The 22,940-nt window shown below is 58.9% G+C and overlaps 1 protein-coding gene across 8 annotated transcripts in view; it reads left to right on the top strand.

Annotated features, from left to right (window-relative positions):
* ZMIZ1 (zinc finger MIZ-type containing 1) overlaps positions 1-22,940 on the top strand; it is a 185,870-nt gene that overhangs the window by 28,069 nt on the left and 134,861 nt on the right. For 4 of the 8 annotated variants that reach the window (XM_067710389.1, XM_067710390.1, XM_067710388.1 and 1 more), the window contains exon 2: positions 16,722-16,802. The exons of 1 other annotated variant lie outside the window; for it this stretch is intronic. The gene's annotated coding sequence lies outside the window, so the exon portion shown is untranslated. Of the gene's footprint in view, positions 1-12,124; positions 12,297-16,721; positions 16,803-22,940 lie in introns of those variants that run through there. 3 more of the 8 variants (XM_067710385.1, XM_067710384.1, XM_067710386.1) reach the window with 2 other exon arrangements.

Genomic DNA, 22,940 nt, shown 5'->3' with positions numbered 1-22,940 from the left:
CCTGCTGTTCTCAGGGAGCATCTGAGGCACAGACCCCCAAAGCTGGAAGAGCCCTCGAGACCCTGGCCCCCAGACCTTTCCCAAATGAGAGAGTAAAGGCAGAGCTGCTCCCACCAAGTTGGACTAGACACCCCCTTCCCCCCACCCTTTCTCCCACCCTGGATGCCCCCCAGGCAAGACCATGGACTCTGGCTTCAAAACTGCTGCTCCGGGTACCAGGCCCCGACAGACCTGTCACTGACTCACTTGGAGACTCCCCTCTGAGCTCCGACTCCCCTCCTGCCCTACATCCAACGCTGGGCTTTGGGATTCTCCCTGCCGTCAGCAGCTGGGCGGCCACAGTTTCCCAGCAGGCATCTGCCCTCTGGGTGGGGAGGGCGGAAGGAAAACACCAGACAAGGCCGAGGGCTGGGCGCTCTTCCTCCCCTCCTTCTCTCCCCTCCTGCCCCCCCTGCTCTATTCCCATCCAGCACGTCCCTGACACGTCCAGGAAGCAGAAAACAAGCGTTTGGAGAAGGCATTCTTCTGGGTGAAGAAAGGCAGACCCGGTCCCTTGTCCTTCAGACACAGGGAAACCTGAGCTGGCCCAGTCCCGGCCTGCTGGGCTGCGTGATCACCTGACCTGCCGCAAGTGGCTGTGTTTGTGTGTGTGTATGTGTGTCTCCCTGGTCCAGGAAACCTTAACCAGTCACGTGGCTGCCTTCCCTGTTTGTCTAAGTAAGCAGTTCAGGCCAGCTGCAGCCAGGAGGCTGAGACAGGGAGTCAGGGGAGGAGGCCGCACTGGTAGGGGTGGTGGACAGAGGGCAGCCCTGAGCCAGGTCCTGGAGTTTTCGGGCCTCTGGATTTGGTGTGGAGAGGCCTGGCCTGGGAAATGGCCACTGCTTCTGACCCCTTACCCTCCCTGGACCTCCCCTACCTCCATCTGTCAAGAAAAGATCCTGGGCTTGCTGACTACAGAGAACACGCCCAGCCCTGAAACAGGGTTGCGGGGGGGGGGCATCCTCTGTCCAGGAGCAGCTCAAAAAGGCCAAAGAGGGACACATGTGGATGCAGCAGCCCCTGTGATGTCCCCTAGAGCGTGTTGCTGAGTCCTGGCCCCTCAGCAGGAGAGCCCAGGTCAGCCCATTGTCATGCATCCAGCAAGCCACTGGTTAATTCAGCAGATAGGTATTAAGCACCTACTGTGTGCCGGGACCTGGGCTAGGCAAGGGGGTAGGGTTGTCCGCACCCCAGGTCTTCCAGAACCTCTCTGGACCTCCATACCTGTGACATATTTTCCTCCTGTTGGATGGACAGGATCACCTTTCATAGCAAAGACCCTGTGCTCGTGTCATGAGGCAGCCATGTCCCACCACACTGCCACTCCAAGAGGATGAAACCTCAGCGTTGGGCAGGGGACCTCAGGGGAGCTGAGAGACATCACTGAGTCCCTCGTGGACCAAGCAGCTGGGGCAAGGGTCCCTGTCCTCCAGAGAGGCTGGAGTCAGAGCCAGGCTTGCAGAACAGATGTGGGCAGAGTGCAGAGACCCTGAGCCCGGACATCTGAGGGCCTTCTCCGAGCCCACCCAGGCAGCAGAGCCCAAGGGAATGCCCTGAGTAGGGCCTCCCTCGGCCTTCCTCCATGTTTACCTGACCTGAGCGCTGTGTCTTACCTATAGAGGGCACAGTCCCCCAGGTCCTGGAGGAGGAGGAGGGCTATGGTGGCCTTGGGGGCAGTGCTCTTGAGAGCCCACCTGGGTTCAAGTGTCTGTTTGTCCCCCTTCCTCCCTGCTGCTTCTGTCCCTCCTTCCTTTGACAGACATTTCCTGGCAACCAAGTCTGTGCCAGGCCTGTGCTCAATACAAAGCACATCCCTGGCCGTGGAGATGCTCACTGCCAAGCTGGCATCAGCGACATCTCAGGGTGGGCGGAGGCCCGGGCAGAGGCAGCCATTGGGTGGGGATCAGGGTGCGGCTGACTCCACAGGCTGCCCTAGGTTCTGGGGAAGCTTAGGCATACTTTCCCCGGATGGACTGAGGCCAATTCTACTAGGTGCCCGGGATGAGGGGCACAGAGAGCTGCCATCAGGCCCACACAGAGCATTGTTGGCCCTTGTCTCTGTTGTGATAGGATTTGGGGGTGTTCAACCTGTAAGGGTCCCATGAGCTAATGAGCTCAAGGCCATTCTGATACAGCTGGAAAACTCCAATCCAGAAAAGGAATGGAGGTGGGGTGGCCACTGGTTGAGCTGGTGGCACAGGCCAGCCATCCTGCCACCCATGGCTGAATGTGGGTTCTGGCCAGGGGTGGTTCTAAAGCCTGTGTATCTCCAGCCTCAGCTTGTATGCCCCCGGGGTCGGGAGGCTCACTACTGCCCCATGGCTGTCTCAGTAACTCTCCCTGGTAACTGGTGCCCTGGCCGCCCACCAGGCTGTAGTCTGGCTTGTCTTCTACGCTGCCCACCTCAGGCCCACAGACCTGAGGCTTTAGCCTCCTTAACCTGGTCCCTCCCGAGCTTCACTGCTTCCAGGAAGAGCATCCGGCTGGGCCCGCAGACAGCCCCATCAGGGCCTGTTTGATTGGACTAGTGTGGACATGTCATCAGTGTCCTGCGTTGGGCAGCCGAGGTGAAGCCAGTCAGCCCCTGCCCGGGTGAGCGGGGGTCCCACCTTCCCAGCACAGCCCCTGGGGAGGCCCTTGGGCTGCCCACGGAGCAAGCAGGAGACCTGGATCCCAGCTCCATTCCTGTTCCCAGGGTGATCTCAGGCAAGGCCCAGCCCCAGTCAGCCCAGACCACCTCCTGTTCACGCTCCTCCCCAGCACTGAGCTACAAGAGGCCTTTGTCCACGGTGGGCCCTCCGCACTTTCTGGCCTGTTTGCTTTCTGAGTCGCCTGTTTGCCGAGCAACCTTGAGAGAGACCTGAGACGCTTCTCCCATAGCCTGTGCCCTGGGCTGAGGGCCTTTCTTCAAACCTCTTCCCCCTCACTGGGCCAGGCCACTAACTTCTCCTTTCCCCCCACCTCCTCACCTGTGGACAGGTGAGTCCCCAGCTCGTGAGGCACACGGAATGGGTTGGGTTCACCTGGAGACCATGGGTGTCCCCACAGCCCCTGGACCGAGTTCCCATCCCACGCAGAACCTGACACTTTTAAGGATCCAGGCATCCAAAACTGGGGTGGGGGTTGAAGGCGTCTCACTCTGAGTGCTGCTCCCATGGTTTGACATCACATTGTCCCTGGTGTGGGGACTACCCTGCCCGGCTGGGATGCCACAGCTTCTGCAGAGGTACCACACTGTCCCTCGTCTTTGACCCCTGGGAAGTTCTGCCTTTGAGGCCTGAGATCCATCCTTGCTCAGCTTCTCCCCTTGTCCTGGTCGCTTCAGCATGGCTCCTTGAAAGTGACTCTGCCCGAAGTGGGGGAAGACGGTGATCTGATCCCCAGGGAAGGGCTGATTCCTACAGCCTCTACTCAGCTGTGCCTGAAGTTCTGGGAATAAAACCCAGTAGTGCTTTTTTGTCAAGGCCTCTTGCTAGGAAACAAATAGCTGGAGGTCTAGAGGTCAGAGGCCAAAGGCCACTGAAGAGGCCAGGGCAGCTGCGCACTCCTGCCCCAGGAAAGTTCGGTGCTTCTGAGGAAGACTCCACAGGGCCCTGCTCTCTCCTGGTCTGGGCGGGGCCAGTGAGACAGGAAGCCAGGGCAGGCCCGGAGGATGGGACTCAGGGTGGCCTGGGCCTGAGCCAGGGATGAGGCGAAACCCAGCCCTGGCCTGGTCCCAGGGCCACAGGCACACAGGTCACCCACCCAACAGGAAACCCTGCCCGGCACCCCCTTTGTCCCACCCCGTGTTTCCCGCGGGTGGTGCTTCTACTGTTTCCCGTGGGAGCTGCTGCCAGGAATCATGCCCTCTTGAGAAAGGAAGCTGGACCTCAGGCTCGCGGCTGCCCTGCCTCTGACCTGTTCTAACCCCCTCCCAGGGCATCCCGTTGGTGGAAGCTCTGGGTCCCTGCCCGTCCCTCACCCGCACATGTTGGTGACTTACCTTCTCCTAGATGATCCGTCACCTTTAGGGGCCTGGAAGGGAAACCTCATAGTGGGGCCAGGCTTGGGAGCCTGGAGAGCAAGGTTTTTGTCTGGGTTCCACCACCAGCTTGCTGGTGCACGTGGGCTAGTCACTCACCCACTCTGGGCCCCATCTGTAGAAAGGGGAGAGGAAGAAGCTTTGCCCAGCTAGGAGCATCCCATGGGATAAAGGGTTTAGAGGTAGGATGAATCTATACCCTATAAGGACAACCAGGTTTGGGGTTAACTGCCCCAGATACACCCCCACCCCCAATGCATCTCAGATATCTCTATATCCAGCCCAGTGGGGAACAGTGTCTGTGATGGCCCCCAAGCAGGGAGTGAGACGTGAGTGGCTGCCAGTGTTGCCATGGGGGATGGGGGTAGTGATGCTGGCATCACCCCTCTCTGGGTCATCCCACTGATGACACGGGGGCAAGCTGGGCATCTGTGCCTGGGCAGGAGCCCTCCCTCCTCCCTCCTCCCTCCTCCCTCCTCCCTCCTCCCTCCTCCCTCCTCCCAGGATCTGAGAGGTGGAACATGCCAGCTCTCTCTGCTCTGCCCTGCTCAGGCAGATGGGCCAGGGTGGCAGCCTGTGGGCGGAAAGCCAGGGAGGTTGCAGTGCCGAGGGGCAGATTCTCCTGCCACTCTCCAGCCCTCCTCCTCCCCCTGGTAGGTGCTCTGAGGACTTCAGTTTTCCTTTGGTTGTGATGTTGAGTGTAAAGTGCAGGGAGGAACAGGGCAACGATACTAAGAGCTGCAGACGCTTCTGTAGCACTCTGTGGAGGTGCTGCTCCGATTCTTTATCTACAGGAATTCACGTTCACTGTGACAGCATCTCTGAGGTCACTACTCCTGTTGTCCCCATTTCCAGAGGAAGAAACTGAGGCACAGCCTGGTGAATCGACCTGCCCAGGGTGGTTACGCTGGGACTGAACCGGGCAGCTGACTGCAGAGCCCATGCTCTTGGCCACTGTGCTGCACAGCTTCTCTGACCCCCCTCCCCCGACCAGGTACCCCCAGCCTAAGCCCAGCCCAGTATCAGGGGTTGCAGCTTGTTCCCAAAGGGGGATGAAGGGAGGGTCAGGATGCCAAGGTGAGCAGACCCAAGTCGCCATGGCATTGGGTGAGCTAACAGACTCGGGGTCACCCTGACCTTGTGGACCAGCTAAAAGCTTGTTAGCAACAGGGAAGACCGTAGGTCCAAGCAACCCAAGCCCCTGCGCTGTGTGGTGACAACTCAGCCTCCAGTGGTCTTGGACACGTTGCCGCTCTGAGCCTCAGCCTCCACGTCTGTCAAATGGGCCTTTCAGAGCCAGTGGCATAGGGAACTGTGAGGAGTCCTTGAGGTTCTGGGAACACAGTGTCTGACCCCTGTGGCTCCTCGGGGGGGGTGTGAATTTCCTTCCCAGTGAGTCAGGCCACAGGGACGGGGACATTCCTGGCAGCAGGATTAATGTGGGCAGGGTGCCGGGGTGGGAGCCCAGACGTTACGGGTCAGAGTCAGGCTGGGGCCTCGAGTATGAGGATGAAGAGTTGGAGCTGACCTCGTAGACACTGGGGAGGCATTGAAGTTCTTGGCCAGAGGAGTAACGCGTCCTTGGGGAGAGGAACCTGAGAGCAAAAGAACCTAACACGCTCTTCCAGGTGTGCGGCCCCGATGCAGAGGGCGTCACATGGCGAAGAGAGTTGGCCCTGGTGGGTGTCAACGCCAGCTCTCCTCCTGGGCGCGTGGTCCACAGGGCGCTGGGCAGCACAGGCTGGGGGTGTGGGCCCCGCAGAGAGGAGCAGAGGCAGCGCTTATGCCTCTTCCTCTGCGTGTCCCGGAGTCCCCCCAACTCGGGTTGTCTGGGTTTCCCACCCAGCTCTGGGTGGGGCCCCGCCGCTCCTTCCTCCCTCTGTGGCTTTCTGGTCCTAAATGGGAGGGGACTCTGGAGGTTGCAGCGGGCTGTGGAGCGTGAGCCAGGGTGGGGACACTGGCGGTGGGTGGAGTCACGGGATGGGTGGCCGTGAGTCAGGCATTGCTGGGCCTGTGTGTCATCTGGCTGCCTGCTGTTCTGCCTTCCCTGCGTCTGTCTGTCTCATCTCTCCCACCGGCGTCTGCGCCTGTGGGCTGCTCTGCTGGGACTACAGTGCTATTTCCAAGAGCTCCAAGCCCACGATGGAGAAGTCAGAGGAGCTGGACTCCAGGTCCCAGGCTCCCCCAACATGCAGGGTGACCTTGGACATGTCCCCTCCCTGCCTGAGCCACCATTTCTCCGATTGAAGAGTGAGGGTGGGGCTGCCCAGGGTTTCTCAGCTCCTGCTGTACATGAGATCCAGGGCAGCTTTGAAAGATAGCGCACCCCAGACCACTTAAATCCCTGGGGCAGGGCCTGGAGCCTGGGCGGGAACCTCCGGCCTGGACGGCCTGCTCTCCCCACCCTCCCCAGGGCCCCCGCCCCAGGCAGCACCGTGGACCAGTGTGTGGATTCTGGAGCCCAGGGCCTGCACTGGATCTAGCTCTGCCACTTTCTAACACCATGGGCAAGTGACTTCATGTCTCTGAGCCTCAGTTTCCTCATCTGTGAAATGGGGACGACCTTACCGCTTTATAGAATCGCCATGGGGACTAATGGGTTAACCAGCGTAGCCAGTGCCTCTTAGAGCCGGGCCTAGGATGGATGTGGTGAGCACTGTGCACGTGTCAGCTTCTGTGTTCTCTGATCTAAATCTGTTTTCACACCACCCCTCCCATGACTGCTCATTCATTCATCCATTCATCACTGCTCAGACATTCTGGGGGCAGGCCCTGTGCTGGGTGCTGTGGACGACAGGAAGGAGACACCATTGTGGGGCTGGCCTTGGCCTGTCCAGGGGTCCAGTCCCAGAGGGCAGCTTCTGTCAATCCCAAGGATTGATGGGCAGGTGGGGGGTGGCTCCCCCAGGAATCCCACCAAGTTGCTGGGCTGAGGGAGCCCCTTTCTTGAAGAACACACAGAGACCTCAGCCTCACGGGAGGAGGAGGGACATCGTAGGCTGGTCCTGACGGCCTCAGCTGGGAAGCACCTGGGAGTCCTCAGTGCCTCCTGGCAGGGACCCTGGGATGCTCTCTGGGTGTGTGATGGCTCAGACAGGGCTGGGCCCTGGGGCTGCCCAGGAAGGCAGGAGCAGCCCTGGTAGGCAGTGAACAGAACAGGGAACCTCCTCGGAGCCCATCGCCAGACCTGGCCCCATCCTCCATCTCCTAGAGTCCTCCCAGCAGCCCAGGACGTTAGGTAGGCACTAATACCACTTTACAGATGGCAGATGGAGGCTTCAAGGGATCGGGAGGCACTTGCCCAGGTCAGGGAGGGTATGTGCCAAAAACAGGCTTGGAGCCCCCCTCGGTGTTAGCAAGATCCGGTGGGACCAGTCAAGCTTCCCTGGGCGGCTGCACAGTGGAGCGTCTCAGGACAGGCTGCAGATGCAGTTTGATGATTAACACACCCTGCAATCCTTTTCTTCCCCAGCCTTCCCAGCAGCGACCTTGCAGACCATGACTGGGCTGCCCTTGCAGGGAGGGCTGGCGTCCCTACAAATACCATGAGCTCCCGTGGCCTGGCTCCTCCGAGGCCAGGGGTTGGGCGCCCTTACCCCAGTGCAGCCTTCTCCCTCCCCATTGCACCGTGAGTAAACTGAGGCAGGGAGAGAGGCAGGGACTTGGCTGAGGCCACGTGGCTTGCAAGCAACAGAACTAGGACTTCATCTAGGCCTGGGTGACGTTAGTGCCCGTGCTCTGACCCGCTACCTCCTGCAAGCGAGAACAGCGCTCTCCTTTGTCTGGCATCTGTAAATCTGGGCCTTGGCCATCACTTCAGACTGGCCTGGCCCACGTGTGACCAGAATCCCAGAGGGATGCCTGTTTGGGGAGTGTGACCGCCGGGGGCTGGCCCCTGGCCCAGGACAGGGATGGTCAGGAACACTTGATACTAGCATTTTGCATGTGCTGTCGGGAGTGCCCGTGCCCTTCAGCCCCTCGACCTTCCCGCCTGCCCTGGGCCTGGAGTCCAGGCTGCCCTGTGGAGCGGACAGCTGACGGGGCTGCCCAGGCCTGCACCAACCATGGGTGTCATGTCAGCTCAGCCAATCTTCCAGCCAGTGTTAGCCCGGACCAGGAAACTGAGCCCTGGAGGGACGGGGGCTTGTGCGTGAGTCCTCAGCTCCTCAGTCTAACCTCCAACCAGAGCTGGCCTGGCTTCTCATCCTGTCCCTCTCTGAACTTATGTCCCCTCCTCTGCAAGGTGGCAGGCTTAGACTGAGGACCTCCACGGACTCTTCTAAGCGCCTCTGCAGGGCATTTGGGATCGAGGGTATCACAGGCATGAGGTTGAAGTGGGCAGCACAGGGCCCTGCCACCCTAAGCAGAGTGGGCGGGGCAGGAGACAAAGCCTGTAAGAGGGGCCACTGGCAGAAAATCCAGTTTAAATCATCGGCATTGGGAGTGGCAAGCGCCCAGGTGGGTGATTTGGCCAGCCCCAGCCAGGTGCCCCTCTGGGCAAGACCCTGGCCCCTGGGGAGGGTGAGGCTTATGCCCACCCCTGGGGCCTGATGACATGGTGGCACAGAGCATGCACCTGGAGGATGCTCAACGCCTTTGGCCGTTCTGTGGGGAGGGATCGGGGGGCCCCCTCCTGGGAGCCGGTGACCCTCAGGAAGCCTGTCTCTGGGAAACAGACCCACCGTGCTGGCTCTTGAATCAGCCTCAGAAGGGGCCTGAAGCCAGGACTCATCTTCTCGGGATCTTTCTCCATCTTTTTGGTAAGAGATCCAGTGCCTCCCTGCCCAGCAAGACCCCAAGCTTCATTTGGCAGCAAAGCTGAGCCAGTGAGAACAATGGCGCTCCCTATTTACCAAGCACTTCCTGTGCAAGTGCAGTGCAGGCATAATCTCGTTAAGTCCTTACAACTCTGTGAGAGGAGGGACTCATTATCCCCATTTTACAGATGAGGACTCTGAGGCCCAGAGAGGCTAAGTTTCTTGCCCAGCATCACAGCTCAGTGGACAGCAGAGCCACTCCACACACACCTTCTGTGTGTCAGAATCTAGAGCCACGTTATGTGCCCTTAGTCCACGCTGTACCTCCCCCCTTGAGTAGAGGAGGAATTGTTCATTTGACGGCTTGGGAAGAAGGGAGCCCCCTCCCTCTTCCTCCAGCAGGAGTGAGCCACGAATCACAGCCAACTTCTGTCAGGTCTCAGTTTGCCCCACTGCGCAAGCCCGACATCAAGAGGCTGGGTGTCTCGGCACACACGTGCGCCATGAGCCAGGGCACCTCTGAGCGGCAGGTTGGGTGAACGTCGTTCCTCGGGGCCCGGATGGTGCTCGTGGAGAGGGCGAGGGCTTTCCCCTCTGATAGGCCTCTCCAGCCTGGCCTTGATAACACAGCAAGTTGGAATTGGGCTCTGGGTGAAGCTTTGGCGGGGCCCCCGGGGATGTGTCTGCATGTGCCCTTGAACGCAGCTGTCCCCTGCTCCTGATTTCATCTATCATTTTCTCTTCAGTCTGAGGCTTTTCTCCTGGCAAGCCTCTGGGCCTTTGCCCAGGAGGGGTGCCCTCCTGCCTGAGAGGCTCTTCTCAAGAGCATGATGCCCTCGACACCCCGTTTTGCTGCCTTCCAGCACTCTGTCCTAGAATTACTCTGTGTCTTGCCCGCCTCGCATTAGACAGTGTGCAGACACCCTTGGGAAGCATCCAGGCTGGTGACGTTGGCCTTCGACCGTGCCCTCCTCTCCCCACCCATCCTCTCCTACTCTTTTCCCTCTCCTTCTCTTCCTTCTCTGGCACAAAGTAGGCAGTGTCATTAGCTGTCGGGAGAAGGAAATGAATGGATGGATGGATGGCATAAACAAACATGAAGGGGAAGCAACCTGAGTGTCCATCGACAGATGAATGGATAAAGAAGATGTGGCACATGTATACAATGGAATATTACTCACCCATAAAAAGGAACGAAATTGAGTTATTTGTAGTGAGGTGGATGGACCTAGAGTCTGTCATACAGAGTGAAGTAAGTCAGACAGAGAAAAGCAAATACCGTATGCTAACACATATATATGGAATCTAAAAGAAAAAAAAAATGGTCCTGAAGAACCTAGGGGCAGGACAGGAATAAAGGCACAGATGTAGAGAATGGAGTTGAGGACATGGGGAGGGGGAAGGGTAAGCGAGGGGGAAGGGTAAGCTGGGACGAAGTGAGAGAGTGGCATGGATACTACCTAATGTAAAATAGATAGCTAGTGGGAAGCAGCCGCATAGCACAGGGAGATGAGCTCGGTGCTTTGTGACCACCTAGAGGGGTGGGATAGGGAGGGTGGGAGGGAGACGCAAGAGGGAGGGGATATGGGGATATGTGTATATGTATAGCTGATTCACTTTGTTATACAGCAGAAACTAACACACCATTATAAAGCAATTATACTCCAATAACAATAAAGATGTTAAAGAAAAAAAAAAACCATGAAGGAACAACCCCTAGAGGTCCGTTTATAGCCCCCATTTTCCAAACGAGGAAACCAAGTCTCAGAGATGTTAGGTGGGCAGAGAGGTTTTGGAAGCCCCTACCTTTCCCAACACGCTCTGCTTCCGTCCCCACGGTACCAGGTGTGGCCCCAGGTTTGTGCTGGGCGTCTCCTGACCACCAGAGCTTTTCCCACCTGGAGGCATCCCTGAGGGCCCAGCAGCAGACTTGTCAGGCACACACTTCATTCAGCAGAACCTGCCAGCCTGCCCTGCCCCAGTCACTTGCGAAGTTTCCACGCAGGAGAGGGGGAGGCGGGAAGCCGAGGGGCACGCAAAGAGGGGCATGCAGCAAGGACCTGCAGGGCAGGGCCAGACGAGACTCGCTGGGCTTCCCGGGCCTGGGTGCGGGCAGGCTGTCAGAACAGCTCAGAATATTCTCAGCAGAAGTGAAGACATACAGGATTATTGAAGCAAGGGTAGTTTGTGATTCTCAGGCAGCCCTGGCCAGGAGTTTCCCCAGACCCCAAGCCACCAGCTTCATAGGTCTCTTTACTTATCTTTTCCTTGAGGCCAACTGCAGCTGCTGTCCTTTGGGGAAAAGACTCAGGATTTCAGGTCCTCCCCTGAGCACTCAGGGCTGCCCAAGCCTCTGCTCAACCCCGCTGTCCCTGGAGTGAGTACGAGGGTCTCACAGCTGGATAACCAGGCACCCAGTTTTAATTATATGCAAGGAGAAAGAAAGAAACACCGTCCAAATGTCTGGAAGTTCTGGGCAGGGAAAGCTCACTTGGGGGAACTGTCAGGGAAGGCAGCATGGTGTAGGCGGTCCTTTGGGCATCGGAGGATGGACAGGGTTCCGATGGGCAGAGCTGGGACCACAGAGCTGTTGAGGGCGTGGTTTGGGGTAATAAGACAGTACACGTTCTACCACTTCTAGCTGCATGACCACTGGTATCTGCTGCAAAGTTTCTTCATCTATAAAATAGGTCTTGCAGTTCCCTGGTGACAGAATTGTGCTGAAGATGGAGTGAGGCAGTGAGAGCTTCTGGGGCTGTTGAGGAAGGGCCCTGGCAGGTGGGGCAGTCTGCCGGTTTGTCACATCTTGAGCACAATGGGTGTGTTTGTGTGCGTGTCATTGGCAGCAGGGATGAGTATCTGAGGCCTGGTGACGGCCCTGAACTGCAGGCCAAGAGGTGGCATTGGTGTAGCCCCTGCCCACCACACCACACGGGGTGGTCCAGCTCCCTGTCCCAGTGGCCTGTGGGTATGTCGGTGTTCTGGCCAGTGTCCTGCTCTACAGGGTCAGCCTGGGGCCTCCCCTAGTGGGTGAGTAGTTAGAGAGACAATTCAGAGCTGCCTTTTTCCTCCTGGCCATCAGGCCTTGGTTTCCACATAGGCCCAATTAAAACTGGGTGACTGGTTATCTCTGTCTCTTCCCCATGTCTGGATTCCCCCAGCTTGGTGAGGTCAGAGAACATGTATTCCAGGAATGCGGGAGGCGGGACAGCCTGCCTGGTTTGGATAACCACTGGGGTAAATATTTGCCTTGCTCCTGGAGCCAGCACTGGCTGCCCGGGTAGGACGACGGGCCTGTTCCCAGGGTCATGTAAGGGGATGCTTCCCTGGGTGGGTCTTGGAGGTGAAGGAGCCCGTGCCTCCCGGGTGAGCCTGGGAGCTGGGTCTGAGGCCACCTTGCCTGTGCAGGGCCCCTGAACCAGCAGCTGTTCGGCCCATCTGTGAAGTGGGGGTAGGCAGAGCTGCCTGGTCCAGCTCAGGTGAGGCGGGCCAGCCCCCCGTGAGAGCCAGTTCAGGTCAGGCAGTTCAGCCAGTGGGGCAGCAGGTTGGATCCGGTTTGGGTGGGTGCCCACATGACCGTGTTCTGGTCCCCACTTGACCACTTATGACCTTGACAGTTAACCTCTCCCAGACTTTAACGGTCACCATTCGCTGACCTGTTCTTGCGTGGCACCTGCATCTGCATACCCGTGTCTCGTTAACCCCTCACAGCCACCAGGGCATGAGGGGCACGTGTGTGTGATTAGCAGCAGATGACAAGAGCCCTGAACTTCAGCTCAGCAGTGCCACTCGTGTGGTCCCCTGTCTGCGACCACAGCGGGGCAGTCCAGTCCCCTCTCCCAGAGGCCTGGGGATAGGTCAGTGCTCTGGCTAACATCAGGCTCTACAAGGTCAGCCTGAAGCCTCTCCTGGTGGGTGAGTATCTGGAGGGGCAGCTAGTCCCTGTTTAGAGAGGAGATGATCAGAGATGCCAAGTGACTTGCTCAAGGTCACCCAGCATTAAAGGGCAGAGCAGGGATTCAAACCCAGCTCTACCCGCCCTTGCCCTCGACCTCACCACTGAGGCTAGGGCCGGGCTCCAGGCCAGAATGTGGGCTCCCTTGGCGGCTTAGAGAACAACTGGTCACTTAGCCACGGGCACCGAGCCCTCATGATGCCCCACATTCTAGACACCCGGTGGCACGGGCACCTCTGTCCTCCAGGAATCCCTAGTTAGCCCTGCATCTCTCTGGGCCAGCCCCAGCCCCAGTCAGCTTGGCCTGGTGTCCCCACCCAAGCCCACACCCAGCTGGGTCCTTCCTCCCAGGGGATCCATTAGAGGAGGAGGGGATGGGAAGGTGACTGTGGCTGGGAGAATCCATCTGAGTCCTGGGACAGTCCCCACCCCTGAGTGACCTCTGCCAGACCCAGCCTTGCCACTTTCCAGCTGCAACACCCCTGGCAACCCTACCCTCCCTCGGAGCTCAGTGTCCTGCTCTGCAAAATGGGTACTCGTTCCCGCCTTGCCCTGCCCCCGAGAGCGCCAGACACGCGATGAGAGTGAAAGCACGTTTCAACGTGTGATCTGCACACCGCGTCTTCTGCCCCTTCCTGCCCTCGCAGCCAGAAGCGGCCCTGTGGTCAGAGCGTCCCCCTCACCCAACCCGGAGTAAGAGTGCTGAGCTGAGGATGCCAGGAGAGCCCTTTGGGCAGTGGGGCACCTATCCCTCTGGGAGCCTGGGTGGGCCCTACCACCCCCCTGGGCCCTGAGTCTCAGGCTGTGCACCGCCCCATGGCACCGAGGGCCCTTTAAGCAGAGAACACTTACCTGCGTGGATCCGTGTCCTTTATGGTTGTGGTCTGCTCAGGCTGGGAGCAGGCACGGGACACCTGTCCCTGGTCTCACCAGGTGGCCAGACCCTTCCAGGCTGTGAGGCTCACCTAAGGGCACCCAGGGGGCTGGGGCTGGGGATGGGTGATTTCACCTCTGTGTTCACAGCCCCACCTGGGCCTGAGCTCCCCCACCTCCACCCTAACATGTTTGAGCAGCCAGTGTGAGTGAGGCCCAGCACAGGGTCAAGGGAGCCCGGGTGTCCAGTGCCAGCTGGGCAGGGTGTGGGCTCCCTGGCTGGTCATCTGGTAGTGGGCAGAGTCTGGGTGTCAGCAGACCGCCCGCTCATGTCCGGGCTCTTCTTACTACTTATTCGCTCCTTACTACCTGCATGACCTTAGGAAGCTATAGACGCTCTCTAGCCCTCGTGTGTAAATTGGGCGTGCTCTTCAGTTTCTACCTCATAGCATTTCACCGAGGGCTAAAGGAATATCCCAGGTATAACCCCTAATGTGGACCCAATCAAGGTGAGCTCCTGGTCCTTTCTCCTTCCCAGGTTGGGGTCCAATACAGGTTTATGGGGAAAAGGGTCAGTCCCCAACCAGGGGAGTTCATATCCTGCTGCCCCCTCTGTGTGGTGCCCTTGCTGTGTGACCTTGGACAAGTCTCTTCCCCTCTCTGGTCTGTTTGCCCCTTTGCCCAAGCCCAACAGCAAAGAACTGGGGATGGCTGGGGGCAGAGAGGCACGAGCATGTGCGCCATAGTCCAGGCGCCTCTGCGAGGCAGGATGGGCAGGCGTTGTTCCTTGGGGCCTGGATGTCGCTCACCGAATGAGCGAGGATTTTCCGGCTTCTGTCTCAGCTGCCAAAATAATTATTTTCTCTTTGCCAGTGGGTCTGCGGCCAGCTTGCCTTTGGGAAAGGCCTGAGCTGTGGGCAGTGGGGAAGCAGGAGGCTGATTCCAGTTCTCCCCCAGCCACTGACTTGCTGCGTGACCCCGGGACGGGGGCAGGTGCTGCTGTCTCCAGGCCTCACTTTCCTCCTCTGTGAAATGGGAGAGTTGGAGTCAAGGGCCGTTTGTGTCCCCATGGCTATAGCAGAGTTTGGGGACTGCCAGAGTCAAAGAGTCAGGACGCAGAGATATTCTCTTTCCTGTGTGGGGTGGAGGTACCAGGCTGGGCTGTGGGAGCCTGGGGCTCAGGACCCCAGCGCTCCATGGAGGCCAGCGCCAGCTCCTGCAAGGTAATTTAGCCTCTGCTGACATGGCCGGAAAGCTACCTGCCTGTCCGGCACTCATATGCCTTACCTTATACTGTCTGTACCACTCTTAGAGGGAGGACCCCTCCTTCTCTCTATATTGCCTCCCACTGATAAGGAAACAGAGGCACAGAGAAGTTTAAGAAATTGTCCAAAGCCACATGGTAAGGGGATGAAGCCAGGACTTGAAGCAGATCATTTTTATTATTGAGCCCACCTCTCAAATGCCAGGCCTTGATGCCCTTTATTGAAGCCATAGGCACCCACTTCACTCCCTGGGAGACCCTGCCTGCTGCACAGCGGGTCTGAGGCCTCCGCCAGACCCTCACGTGTGTGGGAGCCCACAGTTAATGTGGCCTGTGCACGCCCACTCCTGCTGTAGCCACGGGCCTCATCCTAAGAGGCGCTCAGCCCTGTAGGCAGGTTTCCTGTATCTTTTTTTTTTTTTTTAATATTTATTTATTTATTTGGCTGTGCTGGGTCTTAGTTGCGGCATGTGGGATCTAGTTCCCTGGCCAGGGATGGAACCCAGAGCATGCAGCCTTAGCCACTGGACCACCAGGGAAGTCTCATGGTTTCCCGTGTCTTAGAGGAGGGCATGCAGGTGCAGGGAGCGTGGCGATCACCCGGAACCATCCAGCGAGGTGCCTTCATAGCTGGGACTCAAACTCTGCAGCCAGGACTCCAGAGAAGCCTCCCTGCCAGGCCCCTGGGTCTGGTCCTCCTGGATTCCCGTGGGGCCCGGTGTGTAGGGAGGAGAGGGGAGTACTGGTGGCTCATTGTGGAGATGGTGCAGCTGGACCCACTGCCATGGGGGGCAGGGGGACTGGGGTCCCCACATACCCAGTGCACCAGCGGATCCTGCCACTGCTGCCTTCTGCTCCCTCTCCTCTGAGCACCACTGTCGCTGGCCCAGACCCCTGGGGCAGCCCCCCCCACTGGTTTCCCTGGCTCGTCCTGTCCCTTCTAAGCCCTTCTCCCTAGCAGCCATGGGCATCTGTTCAGACTGGACCTAAGCTCATGTCCCTCAGCTGCTCAGACTCTCTCATGGCTCCCATCCACCCTCGTAGTGATCAGGCCAGCCTCCTGGCTGTCACTCACCCCACCCCTCCTTCCCCTACCGCACCCACCACACCACCCATTCTCAAGTCTTCTGCTGAGCCAGTCTTTTTACCCTATCTTGGAGTCTTCACATATACTCTTCCCTGCGCCTGAAACACTGTTCCATGCGTCTTGGCCTGCCTCTCTCTGGCTTATCCTTCAACTTTACTTCCCCAAAGAGACACCCCTGAAACTTGAGTTTATGCTGTGTACGCTCGCCCTTGTACTCGTTCTTTCTGGCAGACATCACTTGTAATTATGTATTGTTTGGTTCTTTGCCTATTATCAGAGTTCCTACAGGTCAGGGACCACTATCCTGTTCACAGCTCAGGGTGTTTGCTCAATGTCTCTTGAGTGAATGAACGAATGTCGAGTGCTTCTGTCACCATGTGTCCTTAGATCCTCCCAGAAACCCTAGGAGAGATCATTGCGATCCCATTTCACAGGTGACAGAACTGAAACCTGGAGAGGCCAGGAGCTTATCCACGATCACATAGCCAGTAGCTGGCAGATGTGGGGTGTCAGGGGCCTGTTAGTGTTAGGGCTCCCCAGCATGGTGCCCCTTTTCCTCTCCATCCTTCAGATTCCCCATCTGTCAAGTGGGGACGAATGGTTTGGCCGGCAGTAAACGTTCCAGCAGGTGGGCAGTGTGGCTGGGGTGGGGTGGGGAGATGTGGCAGCAGGTCATTTCTGGGGCCCCTGCTGTGAGTGGTCCCTGACCACCCTTCTCATTGCAGCAGGATGGAGCTGGAGTGAGGCAGAGGGGCCGCCAGCTGCTGACCGGAACGTGGGACGCTGGTGATTCGTGGGTCACTGAGGTAGGTGTGTGGCTGGGCTGGGGGGGGCAGCTTGGCCTGGATGCTTGGGGAAGGGGCAGTGTGTCCTGAGTGGGGGACAGGTGCCGGCCCCGGCACACTGCGCCTTTGACTGTAGCACAGCCCTCATGGACGGGATTGGGTGCAACACCCACCCCGTCCCCACTGAGACCTCGTCGGCCCCCAGAGGGGCCTCGAGGGGCCTCTTAGGCCTGGCCTGTCTCTACCGTGGTTGCCAGGGCAGGGGTGGGGAGATGCACACAGAAAGAGGGGCAGGTTTGGCGTCCCCAGCATTGGCACAGCAGCCCTGTCTGTACCACTCAAGCCCGTGGCACATGGGCTTCATTCACTGTAAGCAACATGGCAGCTACACGGGAAGAGGCCTGGGTGGGCAGAGAGGCCTGTTCGCTGGGCTGGGTGCTGTGGCTGGCCCACCCCCTTCTCTCCCGCAGTCGCACTGAGGTGCACACCTGAGCGCTCACAAGTCTCTGGGCTCTGGGGTCAGAGTGCCTGCGTGCAGATCCTGGCCCGGCCACTCGTCCACCATGACCTTGTGCGGTTTCTTCGTGCCTTGGTTTACCTGTCCGTAAAAGAGGGCTTGGGATCACAGCACCGGTGCCCACCGGTGCCCTGGCACAAGGCACACAGGAAACGCTCCGGACCTATCATTTTCCTTAGCAATGAAGGGCCCCTTCCTCCTTCTTGCATACCTCAGTTCCCACCATCCCTCCTCCCTGAGGGCCCACCAGTGACGGGATAGAGACCAAGCGGTCGTCCAGCCTGATGAGGGAGGGGGAACTCCCGGGAACAGCTGGAGCCCGAAGGTCCCGCGCTGAGCCTCCCGGGCCTGCCTCAGGCCCGGACACCAGTGTGTCTCATCCCAGAGTGGCGTTTCAGGGTTGAGGACACTTGGCCCTGGGCCAGAGGGCAACCCGTGTAATCCCTCTTTACTCTGTGGCTCCCAACCCCGAGATGAGAGGCTGTCACGGAAATGCTGACTTGGGCCAGGGCCTTTTGTCCCAAGGCTCTGGGGCCCAGCCAGGGGAGCCCGAGTCTTCGTCCTGCCGTGAGGCCCTGTCCGATCGTCTCCCTGCTGCCCCCAGCATCTCTCCTGAGGCCCCGGTGCTCCCAGGTACCCACAGGCAGGGCCAGGCGAGCCCTGGGGATCCCCTACGCTTCAGCCAGACTCTGGAACCAGGGAGCAGGCCTTGATCTCCCTTCCCGCTCTAGGAAATGCTGACTTCCTCCTATCAGCTGCACGACCTTGGGCAAGTCCTTTCCCTTTCGTGAGCATTCTCATCTGAAAATGAGGATAATTATACCGGCGTTTCTGAGAGGGCTGTTACGAGGATTGCTTGGAAGCCAGGAATATTTTAAGTGTTGCAGCTTGGTGAGAGTCGGCTGTGTACCAGGCACTAGGCTCCTTAAATACATATTTCTCTACACAGTAATCCCATGAGGAGGTACACTGAATGCCTCATTCTCCAGGGGCTCAGTGTGGTTAAGAAACCCATAGAGCTGTATGCGGTGGAGTGGGGATTTGAACCGGGAGAGGTACCTCGGAATTAAGCCGCCCACGAGGCTTTAGAGACCAGGGGTGGAGCCACAGGGCAGGCTCAACGTAGGTGCTCAGGAAACAACCCCCATTTCTACCGGGCGGCCTTTGGCCAGCCCTCCAGGCGTGGCTGCCCGCAGGAGCCGGTGGGTGGCCCCCGAAGGCTGGTGGCCTGCCCCTCCCCTGAGGGCTCGCTGGCAACTCCGTAAGGCTGGGGGAGCCCGCTGCTAATTGCGAGGTAACCTTTGAAATTCTCCTTCACGGTGGGTTCTCTTTTCGGATGTTTTTCAAGGTAATTCATTCCCTTTCCAGAAATTGCTGGTGGAGGAGCATTAGGCAGCTGGTAATTAATCATAGAAGCGGCTTGGAGTTTATTCTTTTAAAAGAAGGAAAAGGAGGACCAGAAAGCCTTGATGGAAAAAAAGAAAAGGAAAGAAAACCACTCCTAGGCGAGGGTGGTAATCAATACCTCGGTGTCCTAGAAACGGCTGGGGGTGGGGATGGCGGACGCGCAGCCTTCTCCCTTTCTTCCCGGGGCTAGCAGATGGTCAGTGCCTGCAGCAGCATCATGTGTGAGGCTCTGCCCTTAAGCATCAGCTCCCTGCGTGACTCTAAGCAAGCCGCTGCCTTTCCCCAGACTCACCTTTGCCGCCTGTAAAATGGGCGAAGGTCAAGTGTCCGACTAGGAAAGAATATTAAACGGCGATGCCCGTTCACTGCCGCATCCTAGTGCCCGGCACGTGGTCATTGCCTGGTCGATATTTTATCAGTTGAGCGAGTAAATGAATGAATGATTTTCTTGGATCTTTGTTAGCTGTCATCAGTCAAGGAGGTGGTCCTGGCTACAGAACACTGTTTCTCTAGTTCTGTTATAATTTAGAGTGACAGCCAGGGTGACAGCCTAGTTATGTCACTTTCCAAACTCATGATGAAAGGACAGCCTTTGATGAAAGGCAGACTCCGGCCAGCAGAGCTCGGGCCCCTCAGTGGCAACCACACTGTCTCTGTGGTGTCCTCAAGTTCAACTTTCCAGGAGTCTGAGCTGTCTGGAGAGTTTTTTTTCAAGCTGCTTTCTGGGAAGATAGTGAGCTCCTCGTCGCTAGAAAATATGCAAGCTGGGGTTAGGGCTGCACATAGCCCTCAGGCAGCACTCCTGAGTTTGGGTGAGAGCGTGAGGCTCCCCGGGTTGGACACCGAGGAGGCTGGACTGGCAGAGAGAGAAGCCTCTCCCCTCTGGGAAGGCTGGAGGAGGCCACTGAGAAGGGGGGGTTGTCCATGCGCAACTCCACTGCTTTGGTGCCTGTTCTCTGGAGGGAAGGAGGGTGTGCAGGTGTGTGTGTGTGCCCTCGTGTGCTGGTACGTGCGCATGAACAGGTGTGTGTGATTAGGCTGTGACGTATGTGAATATGCGTGGGTGTGCAAGGAAAGGAGAGTGCCCGCCCATGTAGGAACACCCCCACCCCTGTGTGCACCTCCCGTCAAGAACCTGGCACCTCAGACCATCCCCACACACGAGGCTCAGCTCCAGCCTCCCATTCGGGCTGACCAGATGGGCCCTGCCTCCCTGGTGACCACGGCGGAGCTGACTGAGGGGCAGCGTTGGGGACAAGGTGGGCTCCTGAGGGACCCTGGAGGGGAAGCACGCCCGGCCCCCAGCTGGCCACATCCCAGCAGCTGCCCACAGTCACGGAAGGAGATGGTTCTGGAGGTCCATGCCTCCTGCTCTAGATGCGCAACCCCTGAGTCTAGTCCTAAGAGTGTGTGGTCCCAGCCGGCCCCCCGTGGGGAGGAGGGCGGGTCTGCTTGGGGAGTCCTCAGAGCAGCCTGGCCAACCTGGCCCTGGTGTTTTCTTTACTTCTTCTCTCCTCGGCCTCCAGATCCCAGCTTGTGTGCATGTGTGTGCGCGTGTGTGTCTGTCTGTCTGTCTCTCTCTCTTTGCCCCTGCATGTCTTTGTGTCTTTCTGTCTGGTTCTCTCTGCACGGGCACCTCTCTCCTGCCCAGCTCCCCTCTATTCTCACGGTGGCAGCCCCACTCTCCCTCCCTCTCAGCTCTGTGTCATCACCTCCATCATCCCAGGACTCTGCAGAACTGACACCTCCCAGGCTCCCGCCTGGCCGTCTTTCCCCCTGTTTGCCCAGCTCTGGCAGCACACGTCCTCCCGCCCTGCTCTTTGGAGATGCCCAAGGCAGCGCCCCACAGTCCCGCCGCTGGGAGGCTGTGCGCTGTGTGTGTGGTGGGCCCCATCCCACGCCCTGGGGGCAGGCACCGTCCCATCCCCACGAACCCGCCATGCCGACCACTCAGGATGGAGCCTGATCCTGGCTCAGAGATCTGCCCCCGTGGCTGCCCTTCTGTGCCATCCCGGGCATGTGGGCCACTGGCCACAAGCTAGAGCAGGGGAGAAGGAGGGGGCCTGCATCCACTAACAGCGGCGGTTGGAAACCTGGCGTTTCCCTCCAGCACTAATGAAATTCCTGCTATAATTAGAAGTGAGGTGTCCAGGAGCTGGCTGCCTGGAGGGAGGGGCTGTACGCTCATGAATAAATAAATTGTCCTCTTCTGAGGGGAGAAGGAGCCAGAGGGTGGGCCCCCTGAGAACCGCGGGCCGGGACGGTCTCAGTGGCCTGTGAGGTGGGCAGTGGGCCCTGGTGGCCCCCACTCACCCGGATGCCCTCGGGGACCTCTCTGGGTCCCTGTCCCCTGCCAGCCAGTCTTCTGCAAGTGCCTGCTGTGTGCCAGGCCCACCCAGCCTGGCATTCGAGGCCAGCACGCTCAGGCCCCAGCCTCCTTCGCGGGCGTCCTGAGCTGCAGCTCCACCGTGCCGCCCCCTTCCCGTCGTTGCCACCGGTCCCCACTGCTGCACCTTTCTCCTGCGCTTCCTCCGGCCTCAAGAGCCCTCGGCCCTGTTGCCTCACGGCTCGAACCTTTGGGAGCCTTCTTCCAGCCATGCTCCCTCCACAGGAGAGGACACGGCCTCTTCCCCGCTGGGCCCCGTGGCCTCCGTTCCTCAGAGGCCCTGGTCCTTTCCTCTCCTCATACTCTGATGCCCTGCAGAGTGTTCATCACACTGCTTGCCACAGCGTCTTTTATTTTGTATTCATTACGTGTTGGGATGATAACATATTGGATGTTTGACACTCTTTTTTCATACTAAGTCTTCGAAACCTGTTGTGTATCTAACACGGACACAACCTTGCGGGCTCCGGCGTTCAGTTGCCATGTGTGGTTCTCGGCTGCCATATGGGACCACGCAGCCTCGGCGGCCCCGGTTTCCTTATTTCCGGGGGAGGGGGGGGGAAACTGAGGCTGGGGAAGGAAATCTTGCAGATGAGAGTTTGCAAAGCGAGTATGCTCTCTGTAGGCAAGGCTGCTGCCGTCCTGCTGTTCAGAATAAAGAACTGGGCACACCGCACTGGCCATAAAGGTAAACTGAGGCAGGCAGGAGTGTAGCTAGTACCCAGGGGAGCGAACCTCGATGAGAAAAGAGGAGAGATAATGTGGGAGTTCCAGTGCTCACGAGCGTCCCCACCTAATCCCCAAACAGCCCCAGACCAAGGCGTCTCTCACAGGCTGTGCCACAGTGGGGGCCAGTCCCCGCATCACCCCCAGCTTCTTTCCAACCCCCCTTAGAAAACGGGGCTGCGGGTTGGAGCCCAGGAAGGGAGGACGCCCCTGTCCTCCTCCCCCTCCCACATCATCCAGGACGCAGTCTGAGTTGCAGAGGTGTCCAGCGGGTGTGTCCCTGTGAACCCAGAGGTTTCCCACAGGGTCAGGAGATGCCTGGGGTCCCCGCCTGCCCGGAGGGGCTTCCAGAGACAAGATGTTTCTCAGGGGCAGACTGGCAGCCGAACAGCTGCCCCAGAGCCCTCCTCCCTCTGAAGCCGATTTTCCCCTCCCCCCTGACTGCACTTTGCTGCCCACTCAGTTGGCAGTCATACTCTTGTTTGCCTCCACTGAGGCACTGCGGTGGGAGGCCAGGAGGTTCAGGTGCTGGGCTTGTCCTCCCTCTGAGGGGCCCCTGCCCGAGGCAGAGCCCCCTCGGAGGGGCTGCGGAGCGTGTGTGCGCTCCCTGAGACACACCCATCCCCTCCTTCAGCCTCATGCACCTGTGGCCTCTCCTGGTCTCTGCTCCTCCAACCAGACCCCTACTCTCTCCCCACTGGGGTATACACCCCTTGAAGGCTCAAAGCAGCTCTGAACCGTGTCCCCCGCACAGGTCCTGGTACACCGGTGCTGAATGGCAGCAGGAAGCCAGCAGGCACCCGGACCGTGCACCCTCAGCTTCCTGTGGAGACGGCAGGGAGGTTTTCCCCGGCATGCCAGTTTTTAATGTGCAGGGCGGGCTGTGTTAAGGAGGACTCTGAGGCTGTGCACAGGTTGTGAGAAACAGTGCCGTGCGCTGCATGGTGCAAGTTTGCCCTTTCAGCCCCGGCTCCCTGAGCATCAGGTCTCCTTGTCAGATGGGTCAATTCTGGGCTGTGGCGGTTACAGGGAGGGGCAGTCACCTCAGTGTGGTCCCACATGTGTCAGGCTGCCGTGGCTGCTGGGCGGACCGTGCTCAGGAAACCTTCCAGAGCCCCCGAGT

The sequence above is a fragment of the Pseudorca crassidens genome, chromosome 16 (genome assembly GCF_039906515.1).
Source record: "Pseudorca crassidens isolate mPseCra1 chromosome 16, mPseCra1.hap1, whole genome shotgun sequence".
NCBI lineage: Eukaryota > Metazoa > Chordata > Mammalia > Artiodactyla > Delphinidae > Pseudorca > Pseudorca crassidens.
This window is presented reverse-complemented; position numbering and strand designations above follow the sequence as displayed.